Source organism: Sapajus apella, unplaced genomic scaffold (genome assembly GCF_009761245.1).
Source record: "Sapajus apella isolate SASKATOON/1434 unplaced genomic scaffold, GSC_monkey_1.0 scaffold3, whole genome shotgun sequence".
NCBI lineage: Eukaryota > Metazoa > Chordata > Mammalia > Primates > Cebidae > Sapajus > Sapajus apella.
The window spans coordinates 17,768,153-17,782,767 of record NW_022436943.1 but is presented as its reverse complement, the minus strand read 5'-3'; positions in this window follow the sequence as shown (position 1 = coordinate 17,782,767).

Below are 14,615 nucleotides of genomic sequence, written 5' to 3'. Positions count from 1 at the left end.
AGAAAATACATTAACTACATTAATTTTGAAGTTCTGAATAAGCTTCACACTTGAGCAGTTAATACAGACTGAGTGGTATGAACATTTTCATAGATGCAGGAAGAAAAGCAAGCAGAAGAATTCTCTTTATTTTAAAATGTGTTTTCTAAAGAGGAAAACATTGTCTTAAAAATTTTTGTTTGATTTGGAGCACTTGATTCCTGGAGGAATAAATTGCCACTGAAGGCTCATGAATAAAAAGCTGAAGGGAGATTGCTGTCATCTATGTGCTCAGCAGTCGCTACAGTTAAGAGCAAGATTTCCCACCTGATTGCTCAATTCTAAATATTGTGTTAACTCAGTTACTTAACGGTATTTTAGAGAACAAGTTAATGGGCAATCTTGTCATATTATATTACATGCAGCAATCATGCTGTGTCGAATGACCATATAAGAAATTTTAGAAAAATTGAGTCAACTTAGAGAATAAGAGAGTTAATTAAAGAGTTGTTTTTACATACAAAATTACAAGCCATGAAATGTCTTACAGACATAGAATATTACATTTGGCCTATGTAACTTGGGCAAATAATTTATTGACAGAATCTCAAAAGTATATGATTTTGGATAATATTTTGAGTTTAATTCATGCTTTTTGATTACACTAAGTTTCTCACATCATAGTTTACATTACATACTCACAAGTTCTCTGAGAAAGCTACTTATCTACTTTTCCACCTATCCATCTATTTATAAATTTAATACTTAAATGTATTCACAAAACTTGGAAATAAAATTCTTCAAGAAGATGGTATTTCAACTCTAAAGGGTTCTAAAACCCCCATCCCAATATAGACCAGATTTAGTAGAATCTTGAGTCATTTTCAGTCAGACCTATTCTACTCTTTATTCCTCAAAAGACCAGATAATTCCTTTCTTGCATCAGACTACTGAGGATCTCATTGGATATCTGATTCATGGGTCAGCAAATATAAAAAATGTAATTGCCACCATAACAATTATAGAAAAGAGAAAAATGTAAATTTGAACATAAAAATGAATATTAATGGCCCATTGAAACCAATATAGTGTTGAACCACATGATTCCATCACCTCCATTTTCCATGCAAATCTTTATGTCAATCTTTTTTGATTCATTTAGGTTTTTATATTTCTTTTCATAATATTTTATTCATTATAGGAATTAATTTAAATTTAGTTTTATTAAAATATGCTCAATGAATTTAAATCACTTATAAGTAAACTCTTAAACTTTTTAGTTTATTTTAAATTCAGGGGGTACATATTTATGTTTGTTTATATGGGTATATTGCCTGCTGGTGGGGATTGGCCTTCTAGTGTACCCATTACCCAAATAGTAAACATTGTACCTCAAAGGTAATTTTTCAATCTTCACCCTCACTCCTATCCTCTTCCCTTTTGGAGTCCCCCCATGTCTATTATTTCCACGTTTATGTCCATGACTTACAAGTAAACTCTTAAAATATGTTCACTCTGAAGGAGAGTATCTCACCCCAAAATATACTTTTTTTGGTATATTTTGAGATAGGTATTGAGAGGGAATGCAGACAAAGGAATAGTTCTGAAGAGTTGTCCTTTTGTGGGGGAGATTCACATCTGTAGAGGAAAGATCTACATTAGTGAAGTAAATAGTAGATGTGAACAGGATTTCTCTGAGACCCTCTTATCTACATTATCTTGATCTAGGAAAGATTAACTTAGGAAAAAGAGACTAAATGACACTGTTGAAGCTCTAACAGAGAAACTTTTTGCTATAGGCTATTTTTTAATCTTTCTGAGAGCTGCTACCTGGAAGATTTCATCTGCATAACAAGATGGCTTTTGCTTGTCATGAAATTCCTCCCCTCTATCTCCCACTGGTCTCCATGTTCCAAGCCTCTATTCCTTTCCATATGATATTAACACTTCAGGACTCTCAAAGAAGTATGAGATTTCTTTGAGTCTCATACTTTGTGTGTGGCCCTCATGCCTATGCATGCAATAAGGTTTGTTTTTCTCCGTTAATCTGTCTATTGTGCCAGCCTAAAATAATCAAAAGAGTCAGAGTCTAATTTAAAGACAGTTTATTCAACTGCAGAATTTCAGCATAGCCTTCCTGGAAATACCAGCTCCTAAGGGATGGAATCAGCATTCAGAAGTAGGAAAGTTAAGGCTTCATTTAGATAGGCAGAGACAGATGAGCTTTAGCAGGATTACATTTTACATACAAGGCTAGAGCATAATTACAGCAATGTGATTGGTTACAGATGGTGTTTCTTTTCGGGAAGGGTACATTTAACAATTTTTACAGAGGGCATAATAGTCTTGGGTTTTCTGTCATCTGGTCTAAGCAAAGCAGGACAAGAAAGGAGAAGTTAATCTATAACAAGGGTCGTTAAAAGGCAGAGGTTTGTGTCTGATATCTTTTAATTTTCTCTAGTCACTGTATAGAACAAGAGAAATAAGAAAGTGAGTTAATTTATAATCTGAGAAACAGAAGTTGTAACCATATGTGACTCAGATCACAGTCACATCTTTCTTAAGGCCTAACGTGTTTTGGGGGTTCCAACAGCTTTTAAATTCTGTTTATTTTCACAATTGTTAAATCATTTCAGCAGACTTAAACTGAAAGTTTCAGAGGCAAAGTTACAACTTCCCTACAGTCTTTACCTTTGCCTTTCCCATGCACTGGTTAATTGTGGTTTATGCCTACCTCCTGTATCAATCTTGAGTTTTGGAGAATGTTTCCAGAAGGAATTAAGGTACCTTTGAATTCCACTTAGCACTGATCCAACAGATTGTTAATTCATCTTTCCTTATTTTTCTTTGTAGGACCAATAATCATTCTTTTCTTTTGATGCCTTGTTTATATCTTTGAGCTTAGCTCCAGTAAAATCTGTCCGCCACTCTTACTCTTTTATGCAAAAATCTTTGTTTTGCTATGTGTAGCAGCTTGCTTAAGCTTGTTGGCTTTGGAATCAGATTGCCTTGGTTTAAATCCCTATGCTATCACTTGCTAGATATGGACAAGTTAGATATCCTTTCTAAGTATTGGTTTTAAAATCTGTAATATGAGGATTATTTGAGGTTTGAGATAGTAGAGGTAAAATACCTGGCACATAATAAATATTCAATACATGTAATTAATAGTTGATATCATTGCTATTATTGTCACAGTAGGTAGCTAGACAGAAATAAGCAGGGCAGGAGAGGCTTCCCCTCCCACCAGAAATGTCAGACAACCATCAGGTGATGGTCAGGTGCTTGTTAAATTGCCTCTCTAAAATAAAAATTGGTCGCAGTTGTGCCAGGGAAAGGCAGCCTCCCAATAAACAGAAACACCTGAAATCGGTGATCAGCAGTTTCTGGATAAGATCTCAGGAGTTGGGCAAGTGTGCTCACGCATGTACACTAAGAGGCAAAAGGGTGGAGTTTAACTGGCATATGACCATCTAGGAACATTTGGACTGGTAAGAGTGCCTCTAGTAAGCATGCGTACAACTCCATGAAACACCGTGCGCGCCACCTCTTCCAAATGTGGACAAGTCACTGCACATGCAGGCAACCCACCTCAAAAGAAGAATCAGGGAAGAAGGGACGCAAGACCCTGGAAGCAAATCAAAGATCAAACAGTGCACTCAGTCTCTCAAGTCGTCTGCTTGGCCCGCTTCCAAATATACTTTCCTTCCTCTCATTCTTGCTCTAAAGCTTTTTTTTTTTTTTTTTTTTTCCTCCCAGACGGAGTCTCGCTCTGTCACCCAGGCTGGAGTGCAGTGGTGCAATCTCGGCTCACTGTAACCTCTGCCTCCTGGGTTCAAGCTATTCTCCTGCATCAGCCTCCCAAGCAGCTGGGACTACAGGCACGTGCCACCACACCCGGCTAAGTTTTTGTATTTTTAATAGAGACGGGGGATTCACCAGGTTAGCCAGGATGGTCTCAATCCCCTAACTTCATGATCCACCCAAATCCCACTCCCAAAATGCTGGGATTACAGGCGTGAGGCACCACGCTCAGCTCTCTAAAGCTTTTTAATAAACTTTCACTCTTGCTCTAAAACTCGCCTTGGTCTCACCTTCTGCCTTATGCCCCTCAATTGAATTCTTTCTTCTGGGGAGGCAAGAATTGAGGTTGCTGCAGGCCCATACTCGTCGCCACTTTGGTGCTGTGTGACTTGGATATATTCCCTCCTGCTAACGTTATCTCCTGTGCTTTCTAAGCTTTTCAGGATTTCTACTTTTTACTTTTTGTTGGATCTCTGCAACTGTGCTATACTGAGAGTGATTTAGAAGAAGTAACAAAACTTATCTGTTTGGATCGCCATGTACTAACCACTCTTTTCTTTTAGTACCATATTTCAACTGACTATAAGTCTCCCACTGCCAAATTCTAAGAATTTTAAGAATGGCTGTCTCCTGAAGACTGGAAACATGCCTACAGAGACTGCCTGCTCCATTTTTCAGTTATGGCACACGTTGTATAGCATACTGGATACTATAATCCTGCAATCACTAACATAATAGAATCTACCTTTATATATGATAACTGTCAATAAGTGCATTTCAGAGCAGAAAGTTTGTTTAGACCACGCTACTCTAAGGTATTTATTAGCTGCTAGGTGGCTATGTGAGAAGAGTAGATTTTTCTTGAAGTCAAGTTGCATATTATGGAGTATAAGCCAAAAATATGCTGATTTCTTCAAGGCTTTGGTTAGAAATAGCGTATTCATAAGACACAGATGAAAGTAAATGTGTAATGACAAGGACCGAGTGAGTCAAAGGATTTGTTCACAGGTGAATCCAGTCTGTGTGGGGGAAGGTTGAAGCTGAGAAGACTGCAAGACAGTTGGAGTTTTCAGGATTTAAACTCATTGAATAATACAAAATTGTATACTTTTAAATTACATCTTCCTTATATAATTTGAGGTCTGAGATTTCTAAAGCTTTTTAAAAATAGCCCGGACTTTTGAACCACATATAGTAAAAATGACTGCCAATGGAGAGAAGGGCTTATGAACACTAAAATTTTATCTTTGAAAGAAAAATATTCTCTATTATTTTAATTGGTGACAGCCAAATTTTAATGGGAAGATTGTGGATGGCTCAGAAATTCTGTTGGAGATTATTCTGGCCAACAGTTTTCATTATTAATTTATATTTCTCATTATTGGAATATAGTTAAACATGCTTTTAAGACTTTTATTGTAGTTCTTGATTTATTGATAGCGTGTATCTTTTCAGCTGTGACTTAACATCATGACTGCTTAGTAGTATTTTGATTCCTTGCATTTATTTTAGCTTATAAAAGAGCATTGCCTGCAGAATACTTAGAAGTAAAACTATTCCTGTTGAATTAATCTTTATTTTATTGCTATTGAAATTATATATAGAATGAAATTTTATATGACATATAACCATGGTTTACCTCTTAAAAATTGCTCTATTCATGGTTTTATATGCTTTCTTTTGCTCACATCAATGGCAATATATTCAAAGCATTAATTTGTTAGTCAAGTTTACATGGCACTGTATATATAATACTCTTATAATTTATTTAAAATTTTTATTTTTATCAGAGCAGAATGGGCATGTTAAAAATTCAAATAGTGCAGAAAATGTTATAATAGAAAGTTCTATGCATACCCACTTGTCAGAAGCAATCATTTTCAACTGTTATTATCATTTGCTGTTTGATCCCACAACTTCGTTTAATAAGCTATTTTTTGAAATATCAACTCTGTTGCCTCTATTATGAAAGATAAATATTTAACTTACACTATTTGATTCCTTTCTATCCTCCCAATTATTGAGATTAGTATTATTAATTATTCTTCTGTTATCTCCCCTTGTAATTTTAAACATTGTTTACACTTATATGTATTATTTCATCATATTCAGACAGTAACTCTTGATTTCGAATTAATTAAAACATGGTGTTTTGGACCCTTTCATTTTCAAATTTTGCTATCTAGAATTTTCATGTTATTAATGTTGATAATATTTACATTTGACTCTGCAGATTAGTATTATTACTTATTATTCTATTAGCTCTCCTTGTAATTTTAAACATTTTTTACACTTACATGTATTATTTCATCATATTCAGACAGTAACTCTTGATTTTGAACTAATGTTAAAATATGGTTTTTTTGCACCCTTAATTATTCATTTTCAAATTGTGGCATCTATAATTTTACTTTCACATTATTAATGTTGATAATATTTACATTTGACTCTGCAGGTATAATTAATTGGATCTTTTGTTGTTAATTCATAACTTGAATCAACATAAATATTCCATGCCTTATTTATATCCATATCTACAGAAATATTCCATAAATTATCTACATTTAAATAAATATCTCAGTATTTATTTATATGTTGATTCTAAATAAGTATTGACCGGGCGTGGTGGCTCATGCCTGTAATCCCAGTACTTTGGGAGGCTGGAGGCTCAGGTGGGCTGATCAGGAGGTCAGGAGTTTGAGACCAGCCTGGCCAACATGGTGAAACCCTGTCTCTACTAAAAATACAAAAATTAGCTGGGCACAGTGGTGCACACCTGTAATCCTAGCTACTAGGGAGGCTGAAGCAGAATTGCTTGAACCAGGGAGGTGGACGTTGCAGAGAGCTGAGATCACACCACTGCACTCCAACCAGGGCAACAGAGTGAGACTCTGTCTCAGAAAACAAACAAACAAAAGATAAAAGAAAAAAAGAAAAAAAATTATTATTTTAATGCTTTTAGCTTTAGACCCAAGCAGTATGCTAGAATTCTCTTCCTAAAGGACCACTGTCAAGACTTTACTGTTAGAAGAAGAATCTCACCAGAATTAAGGTCAAATGGGTTTTAACTTAGTTGCTGAAAATCACACCACATTAAAATTTGCTTCATAACTGAACCATGAATTTTTCATCAAGTGTTCTTTCCTGTTGTTCGTCTTGGCATTCTTTATGAGTAATTTCTTTTTGGAGCTCACTGACTTCCTGTTCTAATTTGGTCCAGTTATTTTCTAGAATTGCTACACAACTGTCTTCCTCGGATTCCTTCTGTTGGAATCTGGGAGAGCTTATAGCGTTTCATATTCTGTCTTCTTCTTTTGTGTTTTTCACTCATAATATGTACAGAGTCAAATGAATTTCTTAGAAAAACCAGTGAGTTAATATTTTGAGTCCTTGTGATATGGGAGGGGGCAGGGACGTGCTGGGTAGAGAAGGGTAGGGTCCCTGATGAGGGCTCCACCCTTGGGCCTGTGCTCATGGACCTAAATGAGAACAGGCATTTCTGTTTCCATGCCCCAATAGTTGCCTTTTGGCCCACCATGCCCCCCATCTGGTACTCATAAAAACCCAAGACCCTAGCAGGCACAGACATGAGTGGCTGGAGTTCAAAAGAGCAGGAGAACACAGAGACAGACACCAGCAGACACCATCAGGCCATTGATGGTGGAATAATGTGGAATCTGGTTGGAGGCAGTCAGAGGAGAGTCTGGCCACTGGGCAACCTGACTCTAGGGGAAGACCACCTTTCCACTCCATCCCCCTGTGGCTCCCCATGCATCTCATGGGAGCTACCTCTACCACTCAACAAAACCTTGCACCTATCCTCCAAGCCCATGTGTGATCTGATTTTTCTGGTACACTAGGGCAAGAACCTGAGATGCAGAAAGTCCTCTGTCCTTGTGATAAGGCAGAGAGTCTGACGAGCTGATTAACACAAGCCCCCGGCAGAAGGCAAAGCTGAAAGAGCACCCTGCAACTCATGCCCACTGGGGCTTCAGGAGTTGCAAACACTTAACCCTAGACACTGTTGAGGAGTCAGAAACGCTCCTCATGACCAGCCCATCTGCACACTCCCCTTAGAGGTTTGAGCAGCCAGTCACCGAAGAAGCAAGCCACACCCCGTTGTATACCCTGCAAGAGGGAAAAGGGAACTTCTCCCATTTCATCTGAATATCTGAAAGTATCTGTAATTTGAACTCATGTTTTATTTGTAATTTGTTTCAACATAGAAGTAATATAATTACCTATAAAAATTTGAAACATTGTTTCCTTGTCACTTACACCTTGCTGATGATAAAAAAACCTGATGTCAGATGATTTTTGGTCTGATACAATTAGAAATTTTGATTAGCTTACTAAATAATTATATTTTAATATGATTCATTTGGTAATAATTTTATTTTTATTCTGTCATGTCCATTTAAGTTATATAATACTTTCAGGTATAAAGATTGAATTTGACAAAGTTCCTATGGCAAATATGAAGCTGTGTAAAATCTGCTCCCTAACCCAGAGAACTTGGAAGCTGTTGTGATAATGATTGTTTTATATTACGCTCATACTACTTAAAACTCATTTGTTCTTTCTTAATTATTATATAATTTTAGTGCTTTTAGAGCACAGATTATTGTCCCATTATTTTGTAATATATGTTTTGCTTTTAAGAGAAGTAGTTCAGCCATGTGCAGTGGTTCACACCTCTAATCCCAGCACTTTATGAGGCCGAGGCGGGTGGATCACAAGGTCAGGAGTTCGAGACCAGCCTGACCAACATGGCGAAACCCCATCTCTACTAAAAATACAAAATTAGCCGGGTGTGGTGGCATGTGCCTGTAATCCCAGCTACTCAGGAGGCTGAGGCAGGAGAATCACTTGAACCTGGGAGGCGGAGTTGGCAGTGAGCAAAGATCACACCACTGCACTGCTTTTTTTTTTTTTTTTTATATAAAAATATACAATTTTGGCATTTGGAATGTGAGAGAGGATAAGAAAAGAGAGGCTTAGAAGATATAATTGGTATCAATTAGGGTAAACTATATATGTATCACCATAGCAACATGTTATATCATTTTAAATGCATATACTTTCGAGCTAAGTAGATAATGGATTCAAATAACAACTCTTTTCTTTTTTGTCTGTGTAGATTTTGAAAAGTTAGTTACTATTTCTGAGCTCCAGTTTCCTCACCTATAAAACAGAACAAATCATTTCTTCCCATTAAGTTATAAACTGTGTGAAATATGATATACAAAAAGCCTGGCTTATAGTTGGCATCAGTGTAACAGAAGCATTTTTATATACACTCTATATGTATTATCTTTTCTTAAACAGCTCTTCACAATAGATATTAACAAGTAACCAAAATTGTTGTCATATTTTTATTCAAAATATTTCTTCATTGTCCTTGCAGTGTCTTTAAGGATCTGTAGTGGCAACTTTTCTTTCAGTGTTGATATTGGTAATTTGTATTTTCTCTCTTTCTCCCTCTCATTATTTCTGGATTAGAATAGCCATGAATTTATCAATTTTGTGGATTTTTTTAAACTGGGTTTTTACTTTTCTCAATTGTCAGTTTTCTGTTTCTTCTATTTCTGCTCTTTATTCCTACTTCTATTTATTCTTGTTTTACTTTTCTTTTTCTAGATTCTTCGGGTAGCAATTTGGGTCATTAGGTTAAATCTTTTTGATTTTCTAATGTAAGTATTTAAAGCTAAACATTTCCCTATATGAACTGTATCAGTTTATCCTGAATATATATATATATATTTAATTTCACTTAAAAATTAAAAAAAAAAATTAGACAAAGTCTCTGTCACCCACGCTGGAGCACAGTGAGGTGATCTTGGTTCACTACAGCCTCTGCCTCTTAGGCTCAAACCACCTCCGCCTCCAAAGTAGCTGGGAATACAGGTGCACCACCACACCAGCTATTTTTATTTTATTTTTTGTTTTTCTTTGTAGAGACAGGATTTTATCATGTTGCCCTTGCTTGTCTCAAACTCCTAGGCTCAAGCAATCTGTTCATCTTGGCCTCCCAAAGTGCTGAGATTACAGGCATGAGCCACCACACCTGGCCCATCCCACATATTTTATGTGTTATGTTTTTATTATCACTCAGAATGTAAGTTATACTTAGTATTGAAGTGTATTTTATCTTACATCAATACAACATTACTCCAGACTCTTTATGCTGCTAACATGATATTATGTTTATTCATCTATTTATATTCAATCTATCCGTTCTTTATTTTTAAAGTACATGTCTACAAAAGCCAGCATATGCACGGTAGTTGGGATTTGCTTTTTAAAGAATCCAACTTGACAATTTCATTCTTTGATTGGCATATGTTGTCCATGAACACTTAATTTAATTGTTGATATTGTTGGATTTACTTTATCAATTTATTGTTTCCTATTCGTCACTTATGCTTCTATTTCTTCCATTCCTCCTTTTTTGCCATTTTTTGACAAACTTAATTTTTTTGTTAATTCTATTTTAAATTCAGTTACTAGTATTTTAGCCATATTGCCTTGTATTACCTCTTAAATGCTTGCTTTAGGAATTACAATATCTTCTTTACTTTTTGCATTGTTTCTAAAATTAATATTTTACTAGTTCACATAGAATATAATATTTAAGTAGTTCCTCAGAAAGAAAACATGCCTTTAAGAATGTTGAGAGAATGTCAGATAAATCTTTACTTTCAAAAAGCCAATCTTTTAAGGTTGTGCACCTACAGTAGTCCTAGAGAAACTCAAGGTAGAGAAGGGGTTAATCTGATTAGATTTGTTGATGTGGTTTTTGTGTAATAGAGGGAACCACACAGCATTTATTAGGGAACTGCACTGTTGAAAAGCTCAACAGCTTGGAATGACAGGGATGGAATTAATTTAAACAAGATAAAATAAAATGAAAAGAGGCCATTGGACCTCTAAATATATTGGGGAGAAGGAAGGCTGATATACAGACTCTTTGTTTCATAATTTTTGTCTAGGTTAGTTCTGGATAGGGCTATGGTAGGTACAATTAAGATTCATTCTGGGAATGTCTTATATTTTCCTTGATGAATTCTATAATTTAAGGCACATTTTAAACCCTAGAATTTTACAATTTAAAATGGAACACACAGAATAAGACATTGATTAATTCATTTGAGGAAACAATATTCCAATTTATTTAATAAGTAGTTTTACTAGATCTTTGCTAACAACATCTATAAATAAATAATGATGGATATACCAGCTGTAATTATCAACCTCAGAGCATGCATTTTAAAAGTTTCAGAACTGACTATTAACATTTACTAATTTCGGGTATTTAGAATCCTACTTTTCCAGAGCCTACTAATGAGACATTTAATGAACAACAAAGCTGTCATATATCTTCTTGGGAAGATTAGAAATATCCATTAATTCACTAAAATTAAGAAGGGAATAGTTACATATGGAATGCTAATTATAAAATAAATTCTTGATTTTAATGAAAATGTTCACAGCCTTTTTGGGATACATCTGAAACATTTGCTAAAACCATTTTTTTTTCCTCCTGATGGTGACAGCCAGACTGTTTAAGCTTATGACATATAATTTTCCAGACACTCTTTTTAGAATGCTCAATAATATCATTTGAATGTGGATTAAGGCATGTGCAGATGCTAAGGCCCTACTCAAAGCTGCATAACAAATAAGAAACCTCATGACAGTGTCCTTTTGCATTTCATATTTTTGAAAGATGGCCAATTATCTGTATGAAATGATAATGTGTAAGCAATAGTATAATTTAAAAAATTATTTCTGTGTGCTATCTCTGTGTGTATAGAATAAATGAAAGAACTGAGGCAATTTTTAGGAATAATTTAGATCAAACAATATTTTTGAATTAAAAAATATCCAAGTAGTTTCCATTATGGAGAGTTGCTTCAAGTTTTCCTGTTAAATAGAATGTATGTATTAGAGTTTGCACATATGTCAGTATATGTAGCATGTCTACCAAATCCAGAAGGAATGTTCTGAAGGGTGTTACTTACCTGGGATTTAGACTTATTGTCTAAATCTTGACTCTCATTGTCAACATACTTAATCCAAGAGTCAATATCAGGATGTCTCAACCTCAGCATTTTTGACATTTTAGGCTTCGTTTTGTTGGGCTGCCTTTTGCATTATTTGATGCTTAGCAGCATCCCTGACCTATACACACTAGATGCCAATAGAAACCTCCCATTTGCAGTGACAGCCAAAAATGTCCCCAGATATAACTAAATGTCTCATTTGGGGGAGTTTCAAAATTGTACCTGGTTGAGAACCATTGGTCTATATATAACCTGGCTGTTGTAATCTTCACTTTCTAAAAGACTTCATAAGGATGACTCAGTACCAAAAGGAGCCACTTACTTTCACTGTATCTTATCAAGAAATTAACTGGCACTGTGGACTGTCCAAGCAAGATGGTAAAATAGAAGCCTACACCATTTATTCCCACCAACCCCACTAAAACACCACCAAACTTTAACAACTATCTGCACACAGAAAACACCATCACAAGAACCAAAAATCAGGTGAGCAATCATAGTACCTGGTTTTTATTTCATACTGTGGAAAGAAACATTGAGGATGGACAAGGATGCAGTGTTGAATTGCTGTTGTCACCCTTCTCACCACCATCCTCTGGCAGCAGCTGTGCATCCTGGGGAGAGAATCTGTGTACTCTGGAAAGGGAGAATGTAGCAATTGGGAAACTTTACATTGAACTCAGTGCTACTCCATCACAGTCGAGAATAAAGCCATGCTGGGTCCAGTCAGCACCAGCATGGAGAGAGCATTTGGACCAACCCCAGCCGGAGGGGAATTGTCTATCATTGGAAATTGAGTTTTTAGCAGGCCTCTGCAGCACAAGCTGAAATGCTCTGGGGTACTAGGTAAACTTGAAAGGCAGTCTGGGGCACAAAGCACTGCAATGCCTAGGCAACTCCTAGTGCTAGGTTAGGCTTACACCAGTGAACTGGTACGGCATGTGACCTAGGGAGACACTAGCTGGGAAGGCCAAGGGAGGACTTACGCCATTTTTCCCACTACCCCAGGCAGTGAAAGTGACTCCTCCTGTCTGCTTAAGGAGAAGAGAGCAAAGAGTAATGAAGATGCCAGCTTGCATCTTAGATACCAGCTCAGCCATAGTAAGATAGAGCACCAGGCAGACTTGAGGGCCCACATTCAAGATACTAACTCCTGGATGACATTTCTAGACACACTATGGGCCAAAAGGGAACTCACCACCTTAATAGAAAGAATCCGTCCTGACAGGTTTCATCACTTGCTGACTGAAAAGCCCTTGGGCTCTGAATAACCACTAGCCATATCCAGGGAGTATGTCATAGGCCTTGGGATCTGAGACATGCTGGCTTCAGGGGAGATCCAGCACATTCTCAGTTACGGTGTCTACGATGGAAGACTCCTTCTGTTTGAGAAAAGTACAGGGAGAGATAAAGAGGACTTTGTATTGCACCCTAGGTACCAGCTCAGCCACAGTGAGTTAGACAAACAAGTAGGCTTTTGGAGGTCCTTAAGTGCCAGCCTAGGATTTTAGACAGTATTACTGGAACTTCCCTGAGCCAGAGGGAAGCCCACTGCCCTGAAAGATGAATTGTAGGCCTGGCAGCATTTACACAAGCTGAAGGAAGAGCCCTTGGACTCTAAGCAAACATCAGTGGTGGCCTGACAGAACCCCCCATTGAATGATGATGGCCAAAGGGAGAGGCTACTCTGCCTGTGGAAAGGGGAGGGAAGAGTGGGAAAGACTTTGTATTGTGGTTTGAGTGCCATCTTAGCCACAGTAGAGTAGAACATCAGATAAATTGCTAAGGTTTTTCACATCAATCACTGGTTCCCAGACAGCATCTCTGGGCATGCCCAGGGCTCCAGGAAACTCAGTACCCTGAAGGGAAGGGCCTCAGGCAAGGTGCAGTAAATGCTGTGCTGGCTTCAGGTCTGACTCAGTGAGTCTCCTGGTGGTGGCCACAGGGCTGTCTGCATCACCACACCTCCAGTTCCAGGTGACTCAGCACAGAGAGACTTTGTATGTTTGGGAGAAAGCAGGGGCAAAGAACAAAAGTTCCTGCCTGGTAATCTAGAGCATTCTTCCAGATTGTATCCAAAACCACCAAGGTGGTACTTCTATGAGTCTGCAAAAACTACAGTGTTATTGGACTTGAGGGTCAAGTTCCTTTCAATGCTCAGAAAGCCTTCTGATATGGTTTGGCTCTGTATGCCCACCCCAATTTCATATCAAATTGTAATATCCATGTGTTGAAGGAGAGGCCAAGCAGGAAGTATTGAATCATGGGGGCAGACTTCTCCCTTGCTGTTCTGTTGATAGAGTTCTCACAAGCTCTTGTTGTTTGAAAGGGTGTAGCACTTCTTTCTTCGCTCTCTCCTGCTCCTGGTGTGTAAACTTTTCTTGGCTTAAGTAGAAAGACTAAATGATGAATCAATCAAAAATAAGAGCTACAACAACTTTTTAAAGCAGAGACAATACAGTAAGACATAAAGAGAAACAACGAAAAGTTAGTAAGAGGTGGAATGAAGTTAAAGCGTAGAGTTTTTATTGTATTTTTGTATGTTTGTTTCTTTGTTTATGCAATAACTGTTAAGTTGTTAGTTTAAAATAAAATAGAATTTGCAAGTATCATGGTAACCTCAAATCAAAAAACATACAATGCATACATAGAAAATAAAAAGCAATAAATTAAAGCATAGCACTAGAGAAAATTATCCTCACTAAAAGGAAAACAGGAGAAAAGAAAAAAAAGAAAAGACTAGAACAACCAGAAAACACTAACAAA